Source organism: Varroa destructor, unplaced genomic scaffold, assembly GCF_002443255.2.
Source record: "Varroa destructor unplaced genomic scaffold, Vdes_3.0 BEIS01000004.1, whole genome shotgun sequence".
Lineage (NCBI taxonomy): Eukaryota > Metazoa > Arthropoda > Arachnida > Mesostigmata > Varroidae > Varroa > Varroa destructor.
Window position 1 is genome coordinate 18,900,734 of NW_019211457.1, and position 20,691 is coordinate 18,921,424.

The 20,691-nt window shown below is 40.5% G+C and overlaps 1 protein-coding gene across 7 annotated transcripts in view; it reads right to left on the reverse strand.

Annotated features, from left to right (window-relative positions):
• The window catches only part of LOC147755927 (uncharacterized), a 57,608-nt gene that overhangs the window by 31,426 nt on the left and 5,491 nt on the right, over positions 1-20,691 (reverse strand). The window contains exon 2 of one of the 7 annotated variants that reach the window (XR_015327366.1): positions 12,515-12,816. The exons of the other annotated variants lie outside the window; for them this stretch is intronic. The gene's annotated coding sequence lies outside the window, so the exon portion shown is untranslated. Of the gene's footprint in view, positions 1-12,514; positions 12,817-20,691 lie in introns of those variants that run through there. 7 annotated transcript variants of the gene reach the window in all.

Consider the following 20,691-nt stretch of genomic DNA (forward strand, 5'->3'; position numbering starts at 1 on the left):
TGTGCTCTGTTAGAGCTTTCTGATCATCAGATTTGATATGGATCGATTATTTGTCTACCGTTTTGATCTTTCTTTCCCCGAAATGAAATATTAATCTAAAATAACTGATTAAATCCATATTGAACTTCAACTTGCCCGTTTTGATCTGAGCTGGCTACAAAATATACAAACTGAAATACACAACATTTACGTGAGGTTAGCAGAATTAAATGATCTGACGATAAAAATGGTAGTTACTATCTGTAGGCAAGATGCTGAACTTGCGTAACGGCTTGGCTCAATAAAATTCTCATATTTTCTTACTTATGATTATAAGTAATTCTAATCGATGGCTAACTTATGTTCACACCTACTTAATTCAACATAGTATTAGTAGCTTCGTGTTTTCCAAGCCACTTTTGACCCGGGTCATTAACTGACTATAATTTTGTAAATTAGAATATATATATATAATTAATCGTATGTGTCTCCATCGTACACGGGATAAAATAGTAGGTTAGGTTAGGTTGATGCACCTTTCATCGAGTTCCTTAGAACGGCAATCTTTTTGTGGTCATTTTATTGTATAAAGCTTGTCGCCACGAACGACAAATGATGTACTTGAATGTAGCTCCTTGCATTTCGCTTTGACCAAGCAAATCCGCGAAGTATTTTTTTTAGTTAGTCTGTTAGGACCTGAAGGCAGGCACCTTTCTTTATGAATCTCTCCGGAAATAGAGTAATCTAGAAATTAAAAATAACTCATTGTTAATAGGCTAAATAAAAGCAATTTCCTATAAATTACTCAAACTGAGCAAACGTCAGCGATTTAATTACTCACAACATTCTGTTTTGTGCACCATGATCAATTATGTGTCACATTCATAACATGTCTGACGTAAGGCTAACGCATTTCCAGACGTAAAAATTGAAAACATTTTGGAACAAATTATATTTAAATATATACTATAAAAACTATTGATTGTGCCACTAAGTAATAAACGATTATTGTCAAGGCATAAGCGAAGGATCAGGGATCGTCAGCAATAATGCTACTATAGGGAAAAATATTTTGCGGTCATTATACATTATAGGAGTGGGCACAGCTGAGCTTTGAAGGATGCTTTTCGTTTCGATAAGCTAAGAACAACATTTCCAGGTAGAACTCGAGGTAGAAATATACCGTACGTTATAGAGGTAAGTTAAACTATTATTTTGGTGATTGCATTGTTCCCTCAGTAGAAGTTCGTTCGCGATTAACTACACTGGAGTGAGTTTATTAATATGTACCGTTATGTTGGCGTGCTACAAAAATCGATGCAGGTTACGTATCTTGTACATCTGAATATTTTCTCTTGGTTATGGGGCGCGCGAAGAGTAACGGCGCGGTAACAGACGCGCGAAATACGTCCTACGGTCCGTTTTCTCTTGGAAGTGTTCCGTATTTGTCATAGGGACATTTGAAACGCGGATGTGCCTACTGTTAAGGTTATCCTCGTGATAAGTTAAAGGATAACGTATTCGCTTGTTAATATTAGAAACACGTGGCCCAGGTTTTAACCCAGATATAGACACACGGTTGTTGGGAGCTGGCCGTCTGATGCAATGCCTAACAGCGATACTGGACGTAGGATTCAAAACATAGAGGCTGTTTAAATTGCAGAAACCACACGGCTGTATACGTATCAAGTTCTTCATACTCCCAAAGGTTCATGGGAGCATTAAGGAGAAGGTACGTTGGCGTATAAAATGTTATCTCTCGGCTCAGGCAATCTAAGGCCTTTCTGTGTGGACGCTATCGTTTTAATCTCTAGTCAGGTTTATTTTTATCACTTGTTCTTGAAATGTTTGCAAAATAAGAATATTTGGAATATCTTTCGTAACCACTTACTGTGCTCCCTACAATTTTATCGCAAGAACCTATTTGGTTTATTTGATTCGCTGAAGCCGTGTTTTATGAGCCTAAAGTGGCCTTATGTTATCTTGTTATGTAAAGTGAATATAATTAATGGCATCATTATGTAAAAGTTATCGACAATACAGGTATTATCACGCATGCCATGCTATAAGGTCTCGTTCATCATCACGAATTGTCTCTTTACAGTCGAAGATCTGTACAACAACTTCCGGAGTATAATCCATCTGGAACTAAAACAATTGGATATATATATATATATATAAACAAAGCTCACTGGATTGGGATACTCGTGGTTCCCTGGCGGTCATCATTGTTGTTAACGGCCTATGGAAGAAGATCGTAAACAAACGTCACTTCTTCTTTATAGCTTAATTGCTATGATTCGCTGAATGCCGAAGGGAATATAACTAGGTGTAATTATGTTCGACCGTAGCGAAAAAGCTATATTGCTTTTATACTTGTTGTTGATGAATATATCCTTACACAAAGCCGCTTATCTCTAACCTAATTACCGAACCTAGGATTAAATAAATAGATCGCTTGCTATCGGATACTAATGTGTGAATTACATTTTTTTATCTGGATAGAGCTACCAGCTGCGAAGTTGAATCTGCTATCTCTGATCGCCGTTTGAACACAGAGGAGGTAAGCCTTGTTTGAACTTCCGATACAAGTGCATCTGAACAGCATTGCACGATAAACTTACTGCAAATACTTAATTTGTAGACATGAATAAGAAAACAGCTGTACTTTAAATAATAATAACTTTGTATCTGAATTACACCAGGTAGAATAAGCATTGCAGGGAACGGCGTACGGGTGACACAGACCACTCCTAAAAATTGTGTTAGACAAAGGTCAAATAGAATACATACCTAAACAACATTAAAATAAAATATAATAGTCTCCCAGAATTAAGTACATAGATCATGATATCAACACATCAGGGGGTGGATAACACATTTGCACGCGATACCTAACAAGCATACTTCTAAACCTAGAAAGGCAATGACACATCGTTTGGACATTCTCAATTGGAAAGCAGAGTTCACCCTGCTTTGCAAATTTGGGCTTCGTGTTATTATCTATTCACAAGGTTTCCATATAACGTAATGAGGTGTGCCGATTACCTACAGAGCTGTTCGGGCTAAAATGGGTGTCGCTCAATGAGATTTGGTAGCCTTTCAAAGTAGGATGTTAGAAAAGGATTGGTGAGGACTTTTTCCAATCGTAGAAATGCAAAAAATATGCACAAAGGATCCTATTCTGGTACATTTCGCGTACGTTTCACCAAAGGCTGAGATCGTCCTACAGAGTCGTAGCCCGGATTCAATTTCGTAAGGCGTTTTGGGTCGGTGGCCTAAGATGCCAAGACGCCTGTACTCGTTCTCTTTCGAATCTTTGTTCGCAGTTCTCTTCTACGTTACTGCTGCCTCGGCTAGTTACGGCTTCCCGTGCTTTTTGTTGCGTTGCCCTATTTCGACTTGCCTGGTGGCCTTTCAGGGGATAATGGTCCGCTGTTAACATTGTGCAGAAACATTCTGGGGGGTAATGTCGTCTGATAGGAGCATAAGTGTGATTCCCACCCGGTGTCGGCACGGCCTTTCCAGTACCGAAGTCTCCCTTCTGTAGGCCGACTTCACGTCTGCATTCATTGCGACTCCTTCGCGAAACTTCACGGCTGCTATCTACTTACATTATGGTGGCTTTTATTCGAACAGAGTTTGTGGCTCGCGTTGTTTTATAAAGACATTTCGGTGTACAAATGAAATGTACAGAATAAAAGTACGTCATACATTAATGCTTACACACACTACTAATAGTTCTACTATATGTATATATATAGTTTCTTTGAGAACAACCGCTAGGTGGCAAGTTGCCTGGTTAAAATCTATAGTGGTAGTCCTTCGTGTTCACTTTCCTTCGCGGAAGGACCACTGCCATCAAGCCTTAATTGAGGCAATATCAAAAATATTTGCTTACTACAAGACAGCGATCCGCCAATAAAAAAAGAAAACGTTTGCTCGTACAACAGAGATCATCATACAAGTCAATAGCATACGAACTCTACTTTAAGAATTTGGAGCAGCTAGCTGCGCTTCCGCATGCTCTAAGACCATCTACCAAATACTGAATAATGATACATGAGGAATCCGTAAGCATGTGTTTATGTATATAGAGTAAATAAATACCATAATTGTAAGCGTGTCTACGTATATAAATGAGAAATGCATACATGAAGCGCGTAACATTAAACGTTGAAGGCTGTGAAAGGATTTCAAATTGAACGCCGTCACATAAAAGATCAGATTCAATTGACTTCATGCGGATCCCATTCTGTTCCGGTGCACATAGCTATTGCGGATAAAAAGACCGAGCTCTGAGTTGGGTTTTTGCGGTTTGTCACGGAAACGCCACAGATCTGCCAATTCTTCGACAACGTTTCGAAACCCTGCATCCTCTCTCAGAGGTCGGCAGGACGTTGCATTCGAGTAACATTCGCTCTTCAACACATAGGGTCGTATCGTAATAGTTACAGCATTGAACAGTTTGGAGTGCCAGGTAAATTACAGAGGTCACTTAGAAAGTATACGTGATTTCAACATAGTTTTGTTTATAATTTGTGAAAACACAAAATAGGCATATAAATAAAAACGGTTCACTTAATACGATACGTAGAATGTCTGGCATTAAGTGCAAGACATTAACGTACGTTCAACCTCACTGAGTTAATACCCAATAAACATCACAATCCCAACTTCTCAGAAAATAGTATGTACCAGGTTCTAGCAGTAGCCGAAAGCGATTTGCCAAATTTATAGCTCTGTACTAGAACTGTATAAATGTCTTTTCCATTAGGATGTCTAGGTACATTTCTTTCACGTGAGCGGGGCTTACGAGGAGCATCGCCTCCGTATTAGAGAAGCAGCGGTCGCTTGCTGCAGCACATCTTTAACTAGATATTTTAGAACTTAGAATGGGAACTTTTTCGAAATCTGTGTCTGCAGTTCGCTAAGTTTACTACAGATTTGCTATTAGGCACATCTTTCGATCAAGGTCAAAAAAACGGATCGCCAAAGCACCCCCCGTACAGCTAAAAAGCACATTGCTTTGACAGAAACCCAGCTAACTTTGCAGCCTAGAATAAACCTTTCTGACCAGCCAGTCGCATAACGTGATTTTCTTCGCGAACTAGCCAGAGGAAACGTTCACAACTAAGGTTAGGATGCCTTTGAATCGAGATGTACAACTACACGAAAGGTTCACCGAGCGTCTGCTGCTTAAATTTCGGCTATATATCGACCTCAAATTGTTGATTTAACGAATCCTGCAGGGTCCTTTCTTAGTTTGCTGATTTGATTACCATAAACTAATAGCTAAAGGAAAATTGAGCAAAAAGTAGCCATACGACATCAAACGTCATTTTTTTATGGTCACAGTGTGCTGTCTGCCCCCTGCTGCCCCTCGACCGATTTTGTGGTAGGGTGAAGTCTAGTTGTACCTGTATAACTATACACCAGGGCAGTGAAGATTTTGTACCTACTAAGACCTGTTTACTATGCTTCTTCAATAGAAATGGAAAGTCCAATGAATCTGTACGCAGGATAATTATATAGCTTTTACTGATCCAAATACTAGCGAACATCTCACGCTGGGTACGTATTCCTAATAAAGCCGATTACCTCGTAAGAGGAAAAGGGCGCAATTTTTTTATCCGTATGCAACATATCATAGCATATTGTAGCATCCTATCGATGTTCATCATACGTGTGAATATTGCAATCTAGTTCGCTATAGTCAGTTCAATAGCTAATAACGCTGTAGTAATTTTTCGGATTCGAATCAGACTTCGTCTGAGATATTAGCTGAATCAAAGCTGAATGAATCCGGGTCAGAAATAGACTTCAACAGTAACACTTGTGCTAAAAATGATGGAACAAAACAATCTACAAACTGCCTCCCTTGCACCAGAGACTACATCTGTTCGACTGTTGAAGTTCGCAACCTTTTAGACATTACAACGATAAGCGAAAACGTAAGTACGGAAAAAAAACTGGGATATGAAAGCCGACCTATGTCTTAGTTGATCGAACCGGCAATATATACGCAAATAAATAGAAGCAGAAGACCGGGCGATATAGAGATTCCGGGCAAGAAATATTGCAAATAAAGGTCAGCTTGTAGCCATGGGTAATCCCTCATAGCTGCCCACAAAAAGCGCAAATTAAACATGACCTTACATTATTAAGATTGCCTACACTAAATACATTTTTGTATTCATTATTTAGAGCTAGATATAGAACGTTTTACCTTATCTTTGTCGCATATATAGTTGTGCCCTACATTGAATTATAATGTTAGGATCCAGATAGTCTCTATACAACGTCATCATAATTAAATTGGCTATAAATTAGACCCGTAAAGTGTGTACATTTCTATTTGAAGGGACCTTAACGTCACAAGTTAACCGGGGCGTAAAAAAATGAAAAAAAGCGAGCCCTTATTTTTTTATCTATACGATAAATCCGCTATGTGTTAATTAAATGATTAATCCGCGCTAGTTTTCGCGTGCTACAAAAGAACTTTTTTACGTTTATTCAGACCTGTCTGTTGCGGCTAAATCAAATTTGTAAGTTGATAGAACATCGATCGAAATATTCCTATGTCCTTAATACGCTTTCGAAGTTGTAGATGAAGTGGTAAACCTCATTACTTCACAATAATCTAGCTTTCATGCCAACAAATGATTCTCAACTAGATCACGTGTGTGTACAACAGCTGTGTGCTTGTGCAGGGCGCACAAGTCTTTAAAAAAGAAGGCTTTCGATAGAAAGTGGATTCTACCATATCAGGATTAGTAAATCGACTGCAACTAATAGACGCCTATAAGAAGCTGCTGTCTGAATAACAGAAGCAAAGCACATTCGCGGCCAACGCGCTATGGTAGCTAGTTATACGTATCAATTAGTAATATATTCAGTTATTTCAATGTCAAATTCAAAAACTATTTTTCCTCTGTCTTCTGTCTTTCGTGGTGATAATGTGGCGATAGCGCAAAGGGCAGTATCCTTCGTTTACGTCAGCTTTACCAGATATCTATGCCCTCGTTTATCATCCTTCTACGGAAGGAATCTCCCTCGATGTTATAATTTGTGAAAAATTTCCCCAGTAAAAGATTACCATGGTACCGCGTCTTTCAACAAAATTGATAGAAACAATTATTTAAAGCATGCTTAGACGATTCTACACGGTCGAAATAGATAGCGAAGTGACACAATGCCCTATCTGAACGCTTCTCGCCCTTCGAACCACCGTCTACATGTATCCAGACAACTTGAACAAGGCTATATTTTCAAAAGCATCCTAGAACAATCGCATACATCTTTCGCTCACTATATAATGATTTAGTTTGTTTTACTTAAGCAAGCTTGTTGTGCGCATATGAATATATACGTCTGTAGTAAATTGCTATCGAACAAAATGCTAACTTTCTTTATATACATGTACCTTCATTATAAATGTTGGCGAGAAGATAATTAATGACAGATGGAAGTACCGGTGTCCGTAGAAGTCGTTCGATTGCGATTCTCATGTAGTCGATTATAGTCTCCGCTAAGGTTCCTACCATGCCAGTGATATATGATCAAATGGACGCCGCCTCTTTCTTGCTGTATTTGTGCCGTCCTTCATGTTCCTAACAGGGCGAGCGTATCTCGAATTTTTTTTTCCAGACTATAGCCCTCTTCGATTATGAGCCGTACAACATTCTTTCCGCACTAGCACAGCCTACCTCTCAAGGAATCTCAAACAGCAATCGACAAAGTGTAACGTAAACTATTTGGAAATGGGAACGAATCCTTTTCTTCGTGAGTACAGGAACGGCTGTTCCTTCGCAACGTCTTTACGACGGTACCGGCTAGTGAAAAGGTTGCACAAAGGCGAGTTTATGACACTACTCTGAGCCTGTCTGCTACTGCCATGAGGTGTGCCAGTTTCGTTGCAGCCGCTACAACCGAACTCACTGTAAAAGGCTCCGGGGTAAACACGAGGGGTGGAGCATTGTAAACCGCATATTGTGCAAAGTCGGAGGACGCACAACGCTACATTGGCTTCTTGTTCTGCAGCAGAAACATTGGCCCCAGTGGGCGACGTGAACCGGATAGCAGAACCTAGTATAGGCCATCCATTAGGTAGGACTTGGCTGCAGCGGTGACCGCGACAGCAGAGCGGTATGGAAACATCGTTTAGGATAATGAGCACGCAAATCGCGACAGAATGAAAGATGGCGATGGCTACAAACTAGATGTGCTGCTCCCTCTATGCTTGTTTGTGTGTTTTACAAAAATGCTCATTTAGTGCAAAACCGTCGTTGTCTGATCGCCCAGAGTGGTTACCCAAGGTGAAATAACGGAAGCGGATATAAGACAGGATATGGACAAAAGATAGCAATTTGTCTAGTCCATATGGCCACATGAATATGTATTATACTTGCAAACATATATGCGTTTCACTGGAAGTTACCACGTCGCACGGCCTCTCTCGCTGCAATCAGGCCTTTGCTTTGCTTCGTTGCGGCCAGGCCATACAAGGCTATATACTTCAACAGGAACAAGTGAGTCGCTATTCAAGCGGCAGCTTGTCTTTTACCCGGTCGTTGCATACTGCGGGTATTCGGCCTTGCCTACCTCATTTCAATGTATCTTTCTTCCCTTCGTCATGGCTTTGTAGAGTAAAAACAGTTAGTTTATGCTATAATACACTGCTTTTTTAGCACGGAGGCAATGGAACCATTTGTTTTGAGGCACCAACGATTGTTCTAGCGCCTTTCTCGCCCAAGACCTGGATTCAACTGATGACCTCTGTCGCGCACTACCAGACCAAAAGGCGTAGCGCCCCAGAACCCCATAAACATGCCAGCTTCCGTGATAGCTCCTTCACCTATTTTCACGACACTTGCTTCTCTTTGCTTGGATTTCTGTTTGGTAGAGTTGGACGTCTGTCCGCACTTACCATACTTAGAGTATGCCGCCGCTGCGTCCGGTTGAGTCTTTTGTACCTACGTTGGATATTCAAGATCTAGCTGCTTGTCCTACACCGTTTTATTGCTCCACGTACGCTTTTAACCCGTTTGCACAGCGGGCCTTTTACACCCTTTAGTTTCGTTATCATTTCGCTTTCCTGTCAACGTTGTGCTACTAAGCTCTACCGTCGGCAGGCCGAAGCGTTCCTTTACGCTGTCTGACGGTTCGCAGGCTTATGCGGTAAAGTTTCCTGACGAAGTCGTCAGCGACGACAGCGAAACTGTAGGTAACAGCAAAAACCCTCCGGTTAGTCGGCAGCCGCTACCCCAGCCGCTGTTTTACTAGTGCTGGGTTCTACGCTCTACAATTTGTCCACAAGGTCGCTTTTTTTTTGTCATTTTGTCCGTGTAGTCCTGTATTAGGCGATCGTTCGTTCACTGGGTGGAACCTAGCAACGTAGCAGCGAACGGAAGGCAGCAGAGACGGAAGCGGTTGGCGGTTGTGGAAGTACGGAGCCGGAACCGGAAGGTAATTGCCACAATAAATAACAACGAAGTTATGCGCATGCATTTTCACTCCTGCTTCCTGCTTGCCTGTTTCCCTGATGCAGGCTCTATGAGCTTTTTAACGATGACGACGGATTATCCGACTGGCTGACGTGGAAACGAGCTGGCGAGGACTTCAGGCGCACAGACAACCCTTCTTAGACGAAAAAGATGTTTTTGGAAACAAAATGGAGCAAAGTACAACCTATACAATCCCATGCAACGAACAGGTTGTCAAGGGCTAATACGACATATATTGCTATATAGCTCGGAAGTCAATGACGCGTATTCGTCGTAACGATCAATCAGCAGGACTTTTTTGAGGACGATCCTTCAACTTATCGGTGATTGCGTGGCATCGAGAAGGTAACCGGTCAGCCACTCTCTCGCAACGGACCCGCCTTGAGTTGTTTACGTAGCTTGAAGTCCTTCAGAGGAAAGCCTGCAGCGAAACTAGCAGCAGCCGTAACATAGCTTCCGTTTCCTCCTTGTTGTTTCCCTTGTTACGTTATCTCTTCTTGACATTCTTACACGGGGCACTCGAGCCACTCTCAAGATATATAAGCACTTAGATTTGCGAATACAAATAGCCGGCTCGACGGTACCTCTCACCAACAACAGTGTTGTACAGACTATGTGTTCCGCTATCCCCCTACCACCTGTTGGGCGTTTCGCTGTTAAGCTTAAGTGGTGAACGACTACTAATTCTCATTCATTCTGACGACGTAAATTTGAATCTGGCGCCATTTCCGGAACTAGCCTAGGGAGTACCCCCTTTCTAGTCGTCGACTGCTATGATGACAGCGCTAACAAATATTTCCGTCCGGATCTATCCTAGAAAAACGCATGTAACTGGCTATTCCACTGCTACGGTTGCCGGGCCTATTTTGCTCGCCTCGACCTCCGTCTCGCTCAGCTATACCGGAAGGTTCGATACACGATAAGGACTGCCAAGCACCTCTTAAAATCAAGTATAACTGTTGCAATAGGTGTGGACAAAGCAGGAGACACAGATACGTACAGTGTCACGCAGACGCACATACAGATATACACCGCAGTCGCTACTCGCCGGTAGCGCTGCAGTACAACTTATGATATTTGTGCGCTAATGTGAATGCCGTGACGCTGCTGATTCATCAATAGTTCCCCAAGGCGGAAGGAACCAAGCTCATCTTGTTTGGACGAGTTATATGACGTCCACTTCCTCTGTTTATGCACGTTCCGTGTTTTTGTCAATTAGAATAGAAGTGAAAGCTGTTGTTAGGTAGCTAATGGGTTCTCCTTTTTGCAATATTAGACGCACAGTTAAGTATTTTTGTGAAACGATAGCTTAGTACTGCCTGTGTAAATGCACGAGGTTGTAAGGTTATGGACGCAAATGCGGCAATTTCCCAGCTCTATGAGAAAAACTAGCAGCATTATGGAAGCATAAATAACGTTTCCATAATGCTTCCGTTTTACGTAAGGGGGAACACCAATAATGCTAATCGCTAGGTACGACATATTAAAACGACCAGCGAATAAAGCCTGAGCTACAGAAAGAATGTTGAAAATAAGGCAACAGAAAACTGCATTTGATAGGCAAATGTGATGGGGTAAAAAGCTAACCGCAATAAAATAGATCAAGTAATGTAGAAATGGCAGTCAAAGAAGGTTGGTGACGGGGGTCAAGGTGCAGTCAAGGACAAACGAGCCCTTCCGACTGTTCATCTATGGTATTAAATCGCGCGATATTTCGGACATTGCCCAATTAGATGTGCGGCCATATTGTAAACACTGCTTAGTGTTCAAAACTATGAAGTTACTCTTCCTTGGCAAGATTCGACATACTATATCCATTCAAAACAGATTTAGACTCTATTTAATATTTCACAAAAATATTTTCGGGGCTTACGTTCTCTCTTTAAGATGTGGCATACTTTAGAGAATGGCCGTACGCCACTCTGTGCCTTACCGAATCCCGGGCTTTATTCGTGATCCAAACTTATCCCTAGCTATTGGACGCTATCCAGATCGTTTGCGTTAAAACAAGCTGAATTTTTCGTTCTTCCGATTGCGGAACGTAGAATCGCGATAAAACCGCTGAGTGGGTCAAGGTCAGATCTTAAGTGAAGCAATACTACAACTGTGAGCCTTATAACGTCGAGCATCCGTATCGAATCTCTCGTAGACATCAGTTTCCTCTATTCTAATAGCTTGCTAGTTGAATTGTGCCGGCCTAAAATTATTTTTCCATACAGCACAAAGCACGAGTAACAGGCAAACGGACTTCGGAAGGTGTATAGAAATCAATTGGCCTGAAATACCCGTTGGAAAAAACCTGGATCTTTTGAACAGCATGTCAAATCATCCGCCACCAACTTCAAATTGACTTATTAATTGCAGTGAAATAAAGTCTACCTAAAATTAAATCTATTAGCGCATCTCTGGTACTGTTATGGTCATTATGTTATGGTTTCTCTGTTATTAAAAATGGAAGATGGAATATCTTCTTCAGCATAAAGTTTGAACTATTCAATGAGGTTATTGATTAAACTGGGGTTCTCTAAAAAGTGAGCACTTATTAAATGGTTGCGGCAATTGACTATAGTAGCCGTTATTGGTGAACTATAGGTAAATTAATGTTAAACTATTTTAGCAAACTTTACAACAAAAAAAGAAGTGTGTAACATTTCAAAGAGATTTTATTTGGTCACACATCTAAAGCTAGACAAATAAAATTATTTGATTCGTTAGTCAGTCAAGAAGCCTTATATTTTGCAGAGCGGCTTTTTTAGAATTTTGCTTTTCGCTTCGAGAGCTTATTGAGAGGCGTACGACGGTTTTAGCAAGGTTACTCTACTTAACGAAAGCTTTATCCCCTTTTCTCTTCTTCGACAAAAACAAGATGGCCTTGAAAGCTAAGAAAAAATACGCGGAAAAACAGACTTCGCAGGACAAGAGCCTGCCCACGCACAGTCCCCCATTCGTGGATCGTCAACTTTCTGACCAGAGAACACTGCGTTATACTTGCTGTCACAAGACCAGTCGAGAATAAATACGAGGATAAATGTAGTTAGGTTTCCTTGATTGACCGAATTTATTCGCTTCTGCTATATATATATATAGGTAATAAGACACATGTGGGCGTCAAAGACTATAGAAGAAGCTGAGTATTTACTGTCCTTTGCCTGACCACTGGATTCATAAGTTTTTTTTTCGTGCCGGGTAGTCAATGAAACCGAGGAAGGTATCCGCCATCAGTTCCTGTTCGCACGTACTCGTGGAGGTCCGTGAACCAGCGGAACTACCATAAAGAGTAACCTCCTGCAGAACACCAAATAGCAGCTGCAACATTGCCGTCCAAGTGAATCTGTCTCGAATCCAGTTGCCGTGCATGGTAAGAGACCAGAAAGAGACACTTACATTAAAAGGTAGCTGACACAGCACTGCCAACGAAATGATTCTTGCTTCAACTAGCAGAGGTGGTGATGACCAGCTTATCAATACAGACAGATTACGATGGTAGCATGAGTTTTCAGGCCCAGACTCAATAGAAGACGGAGATTTCCCATGGGCTATTGCAAAGACGTCATCTATGTAATTACTTCCCGAGACATTAGCTAAATATATATACATAGATTAAGCAAGCTACGCCAAAATAAGCAATACAGAGACAGAAGGTGATTAGGACAGTGGAAATGTTCAGACCAACATCGGAAAGCTCCTTTAGGACTTTAAGAACAACCTCGAATATCATCGAGGGGATTTGGTGGAAGCCACTTGGGTTAAACTCAGTTGAATGAACGAGGCGAGCTATATGTCCACTATGTGAAACCGTCAAAAGCTGTTGATGATACACACACTTTTATTCTTTTTAATTCATTATTAGAAGAAAGTTTATTGCAAATAGGTAATTCTGAATCTGGAGCCGTCCGGCTTCAATTTTTAGAAATACCTATTTATATTAATTTTTATTATTATAATATGCGTAAGTGATTTCGGTACGGAACACTTATACATCAGTCAAATTGCCTTCAGTGAACAAAATGTGATAGAAAACTAAATCAACGCACCGTCTAAGTATAATGACTATTTCGGAAAAGACCGCCGACAAAGCTTTGGGAGAGGTACTTTTTTGGATGGACGTTATACATGAAATAATAAATATTGCTTGAAAATGATGTGCTTCAAAAAGCGCTATTCTATATATATATATATATATATTTGGTTTTTAGTCGATGTTACCTAGTCGGCTTTCTCAGTAATAAAAGTTAAAATTAAATTCCGTTGTTGATAACAGTCCATTCCCCATAAAAAGTTACTTAAGAGCTCTTAATTTACAAAGCTTTTATGGAAGCTAAATCACCAAACACCGATGCACCTTTATTTATACATTTTATTATTTACCTATGTAAATTGAAGATTATGTACGCTAACCTAATATTAGAAGAGGGTAACAAAATTAAAATTAGAGCTGAAGTTAATATGGCGGCTTTTCACCTTTAGCTAGGTACCGAGCGATAACTTTGGAAAAAATCGCCTATTGTTAGAACACAGCATCCAATTCTACTCGTAGGCATTTTTCCGCGAAATAGGTGAAATTATTTACCCCTCACAATTTACTTAAAGTTGCTAAATCAAGCACGTAGGGTCGATTGGTGCACGCCGCTATAATAATGAAAGTCTGTTAAATGGATCTTCAGCACGTAGAAATGTCCTATACTAAATAAGTGATCCTTAATGTTTGTCTTTATTTATTAATCTCACATGTTTCGCCAGAATGAATTTAAGTTTTTCCAGAGCCAACATTGATCTGATCTATAGCATTGGCCTCGTCACAATCTCTCAGATCTCCTTCTCGAGTTAGTCGATCAGTGTTTACCGTTTTTTTAGGGGCATAAATCTTGTGCTCAGTCAGTCTATATGTGTAACAAGCAAGTCAGTATATCTTTGTAAAACAAGAAAATTCGCCGCAGTGAAGCGGGACTTTTTTAGGCATTTCGATCAATCACATCTTCTATTATAATAGAGCCAAGTCGTTGCAAAAGTGCATTAGAGTATCAGTCGCTTTTTCGGACAATTAAATCAATTAATGTTAGGACAATGTTAACATCCGACCACTTCTGGACCCTAACAAGCGACCTATCTTTCTCATTATTACTGGCCAACGTGAAAGCGAAAGGGCAATACCTTCCAAGTAACGGCCTAGTGTTTTTCTCGAAAGAAAATCCATTGGAGAAGGAGGAAGAACACAGCTACCGCGCAATATTATAAGGTACAATCTAGTAATTTGTCACCATTCCTAGACCAGGAACATTTTACTACTAGGTGCACGGTAGAGCAAAGAGATTAACTTAGAAAAAAAAAAACAGGATGTTACAGCCAAAATTGTACTAGGTAAGATTTTTAAAATAACATCTTCTGTAGGTGATAAAATGTTCAATCGGTGCACAAGTAACTTTGTCTATATTCCTGTTTTCTCTACCTCTCCACTGTTTATTTGATACTGTTACGTCGTTGTTATTATTATTATCATTATAGCGCTATTATTTCATTGCGCAGTAAACGGAATCTATCCTCAAATTCAGGCCTCAAAGGTGGATGTTCTTGGCAAAAAAATTGATATTTTAAGATTGCTGTATTTTGCTTTTTGACAGAATCGAAAAAGCTAGCAAGGCCGTAAACATTTGGGCCGTGAACGGTGGCCTATGCCTGAGACAGCCACCTTTACAGAGTCTTGCTCAGTGGTGCCCGAAGGCTAATAAAAGTATTACACAAATGAAAGATGCATTCCGCTATCCGTCAGCTATCCAAGATCAATAAGGATTGCCTTGAAACATGTTTGAATAACGACGTCGGACAATTTGATCAAAAAAAGACTTTGAACATGTGACCATCACGGGCCATCTTAAATCTATGATAACACTTAACCGAAGATTACGCGTCCACAAATTCAGCGAAGATCGCGAGCAAACACGGCATTAGTGTCTCGCTCAGGCGTGGACAACACTCAACTATAATACAGCTTGCGTTTTGTGAAGCTGGAAGAGTCTTACATACTGGGAATTGCCTGAGAAGGACAGGACGGTCAACAAAGATCCGTATATGGCTCAAGTGCGTCGAGTAGGTAAACTCATCTAATAGGATAGATTGACCAGACGAGGCAAAATGATCCTTCCCCATAACAATGCCAGACTACCAACTGTAGTGGTAAAACTTCGTACAGACGGATTACCTCGTTTTCCCATTACTGGTGAACGAAGATTGTAATTGCATATTTAGGAATAGGGAGAAGCTCAGACTATGGATGAACGAATTCTTCGATGCCAGATTTGAGCCTGTATAGGGAGACGGGATAAATAGGGCCAGGAGAGAAAAGTCCGCAGAAAATACGACGAATGGAAGACAAACTAAGCTGCCCAAAGCTTAGGTGGAACGTTGCGTTCCAGTAACGTGAATCGTTGAGCTTAAACTGTTTGTAAAAATATCTGAGCATCTATTTGGTCGAGGTTTTGTTATTGCAGAACCGTATATTCGCTAGGCTGATCAGAGACGCTATCTTCACAACGCAAAAAAAAGAGAACTGCACATTGCAAGTCGTCCGCATCGATTGTATAATTAGAGTGTTTGCATTAAATTCATCTAAGTGAGACTAATCTATCCCGATATGCAGACTAGAACCGGTAATTTTCGTGACTTAAGCGACCTGCTTGTTGACCAATGCAGGCCGGTTTCGCGTAAGTTCAGGGGCAAGCGCATTCGGCATCGCTACGAACCACAAATTTATATTTTTCCAGGTATTCGCGCTATGGCCATTGCGCAGGTTTTACGCCCATACTTACAACTCTCCAGAAAAATAATTTTGATTTTCCCGCCCCGCCCCAACTCTCGAAGCATGTGCTTCATTTAAGCATAACGACAAACTCGCGATTAAATTAACAATTAATAAGATTTTCTAAATATTTCCGTAGCTAGGGCAAATTTGAGCAGTTCAGAAATGCATTCTACTACTAGACACAGAAGCCATTCAGACTTCTTTATTTGGCATTTCTTTCTCTAGTGATAAAGAAGAAGGGTTTGCCTATACCTATTTGTTTGAGTCTTAAACCAAATGACAAAGTCTGTCAGAGGTGCTCGATTCAATTTATACCTTACATATCAGCTGTTTCCCAGCCTAATTTACAAATAGCGTCGTTTTTGTTACAGATTCGCTCGGAGAAAGCGCTTCCCTCGTTACGCTTTTTACTGTTTTCCCGTTTTTTCTTTAGCTCTAGTTAAACTAGCTGTCGTAACGTTTGGCCATAATAATGAGGGTAGTTGGCACAGTGATACATACGATTTCGAACAATTATAACTTCAGTAATCGACGTCAATATATTGGCGATAGCCCAGGAAGGTCACCGCAATATCGAGTCTCACGTGTAGATGATGATGATTATTATTATCACCAGTATAGGCGTGGTACAGCATTGTAAACTGACGATCTATTATATTAATGCAGTCATCTAGCCGATCTGGCTTTTTTTGTGCAAAGCAGATATCATACGTACATATATGAGATATGTATGTACACATACCGGCAGAAGTGAAGTCGTTAAGAAAGGAAGATCTTTGCTAGAACTTATTTTTGGAAATCATACGGTCACAGTCATTAGGGTTGATCATAGGCGTCTGATAGCAGGACTGCCTTATGTACAAGTAATACTCCCAGATTGCGACAGTAAAGGAGACATCAGTAGCACAAATCCTAATGTTACCACTCTCGGTAAACCTCGTAATTGTGGGCAAATGGCGTCGCAGGACAACGACAGTATTTTGAGATTGCATCACTCGCCTCATCTTTCAGCAGAATGAAGCGTTTATAAATATCGATAAGCTAGTTTTGGTGAAGAAGGATTCACCAAAGTACAAGTTGCACACGTAATGCAATATGAAAACCAGCTTTTTGCTGGGGAATCTCGGGTGTTAAGTCTATTGGTTGACGCCCTGTCTGTTGAATGGTGTCTCTGCAGCCTCATTAGCGTACTAAATCGAGCGTTTTATATAGAGAGCGAGTTGAACCGGTTCACGACTGGTATTTTCTGCATAATTTTTCTATGATTACTGAGTGGAATGAACATATGCTGTGCCGCTGCCGTCGCTGCTTCAGCCGCCATCTGCAGCGCGGCGGGAGTCGCGTCGCGTGTTGTGGCCCCGCTCCGACAGACACTTCATCAGGATGCGAAAGCAGGTTATCTGGTTCATGCATACACTACACGATTGTAAACGAGTCAAATATTGAGTTGAATCGTGATGACTCCTTTCTGATACAAAGACGCTATAACTTACTACAGTGTTACCGAGACTTCGTTTGTTTGAATCTGTTCAAAATGAAAGAGATAACGTGCTGAGGGGCGAATGTAACCGCGGTAGACTGAAGGGAATGTCCTGTGTTTAGCAGACCTAGAATAAACATTTGAGTGCTTCCCGAGCGCAATAGGCATAACGATGAGCAGTGCACTAAGGATAGCCTATAGCGGCACCGCTTTGCAAAACACGTAAGTTTTGTATAAACTACTTTCAATTAGGAAACGTTGCTTGTCAGTTGAATCCTAAACCTACTTTTGCTTCACTCTGCATAAGGATATTTCTAGCCTTACATAATATGTATTAAAATATTCTTGAACATAACAGAAGAACATTTGTCTGCGCTATTTGACGAATCCGCTAGTCATCCGTTAGATTTAGATGACTGCCCAAATAAAACGATACAGGTGATAGTTAAGAAACAAGTTTCCATCATAAAGTGTATGAGCGAGGATTGGTATTAACTTCAGGAAGATCCAGGCGGTATTTTTTCATATGAATCTAGAGACATTTCAAGAGGTAAGATGGAGACGTACTTCATTACATAAATGGCAATTGTTGTATTCTTCTTTTTTTATCGTTAACTACGTTTTCTATCGTCGGCCAAAGCACGATACACGGTCTAAAAATTGGGCTCATACGTGTCTGCCTGATGACTCCGGAATCGTCGGTTATAGCATTACAGTTGCTGCTCGGGTGGCCGGATCCATTGGACCTATCAAATACTTATACCTATTTTGACCGCTTCTTCGCTCCTGGAGGGTAAACTGCTTATGCTATACATCAAATTCATTGCTACATAGAACGTAAAGGCACATGTCTCTTAGACATACTTATATCTGGGTAAATGGCTTAGCTCTTGACTGAACCAGTTTTTTGAGAGCCATGAGATACGTAACTGAATGCACTTGTTTTCGTCTATAGAGGGGAGTTTTGAGTAACTGTTCCTTTGAATCTCACATCCGTATGAACTTTCTTATAATGAAAATATTAGTTTTATTGAGATTACCTGGAATACACGTGTGTTCATACAACGAAAAGTCCATGGAATTGATTTGATCAGTAACCATGTTATACGAGTAGTAGCGATTTTTAAGGCCAAAAAAAATTTCTCAGGAAGTCCCTACACTGTTTGTGCCGATTCACAATAGAGCGAAAAAAATAGGTCAATTTAATAATTAAGTGCGGTAACAATCGCGGATGGGAAATGGAATCAGTATCGGTAATCGATAAGTCATATCCCAACTCAGTTTCTATTTGAAAGTTAGTGGAATGACAGGGAGCAAGGCATCTGAGAAACTAACTTTCTTATGAAAAAAGTACCGAAGCGCTACATCTTGCTATCATATTTGATTATTTCTCAGAAACTATTACTAGACATGATCGGTCATATTAGATCCAAATAAGAGAATACAATATTAGATAACCTGGGTCTGGAAAAGAGACGCTCTGCCAAACTTAGCTCTCTATACATAGCCGCAGATGGGTATCATTCGTTTCCCATTCTTCCCTTGACAAGAAGAACGAAACTATTTTTATTCGCTTGATTAGATGTTTTAGCCACCTTCCCATCTCAGTTTCACGTCGACGTTGCATTGTGCTGCTGTCGGCCACGTTGTTTAAAAGAATAGTTACATAGTCAGATACCTCGGCAAATTTGCAATACAGTCGTAATACCGAGGGCATCTAAATCTTAGCTTATGACATGGCCTTGGCTTTGGTTGAACAGTAGCCACTTTAACCTCAACCCTTCGTGTAGTCAACTCAGGCAGAGCCTTCTTATGCGTTTGCCATCGACTTTTACCTATTTGACACGGTCCATAAATATCGACAAACGACGGTCGTTAACTCTGACCATGCCAGTGCTGTTTTGGACATTTTAGATGGTATGCCTTTGTACTAAAATGGCGTTTTGAAAAGGGCGCGGTGCAATCGAGTAGACTATTACCGGTGAGGGTCGAAATACCTGTACCTGACGATGCTTTTTATTAAGATTATTACGGTGCCACAACCCCCCGATGGAGTTAATGATCAATTAAGAAAGAACTCTCGAAGGCCGCAATAAAAATATTTTGGTTCTTTCTCCAAAACGGAACATATCTCTTGTTTTTTTTTTAAATACTCATCGATGATTTCAGTAGCCGATGGAAGACCCGAACAAGCCTAGTAATGATTCTTTGTACCTTACATTCTACGCAGCATTGCTTATGATCGCTATCTAGTTCTCCAAACGCGGAGCGGGTCGATACTTCGGCTAGTGAATTTTAGTAGCAGATACGAAGTATCGTCGAACACGTATCGGATTTTCCACTCTGAAATAAGGGTCGGTCTACTTTGATACTGTGCACATCTGCTACACGCCATTGACAGGTGGCGTTTCATGTCATCAAGTCTACATTGTGTTGGTACTTGGATTCGTTTGAAAATTATGCGCCAAGCATCAAGTGTCGTTGTATATCTTAGAAAGAAATGAAAAAAGACTCTGCCTGTCTACATTATATTGATACCCTAAGGCAAGAGTACATACACATTGAAACTATAGTATGACACAGCGGCTTAACATAGAATTGTACGCAACGTCATCTTAAAGCCAAGTAACCTTAAAGGTGTTAATGGCTAACCATCAAACTCAAACCTTGACGAGTTGTTCATGTTTCCTTTAAAAACTCACTCGTGTTAAACTACAATATAAATTGCTACAGATATAATTAGCGAAGCCTGCTTAATCTCTGTTTCTTTCTATATTCAAATATCATCATACAACGGCGAAAATCTTCTTAGCTTCCCAGTACGATTCATTTGTCTCACCCCTTTTCTAACGATTTAGCATAGCTGTTGCCCAGTTGTTAAGTAAATGTTGAAGACGCGTCTAGTGTTAAACGCCAATGGAAGTTTCCAA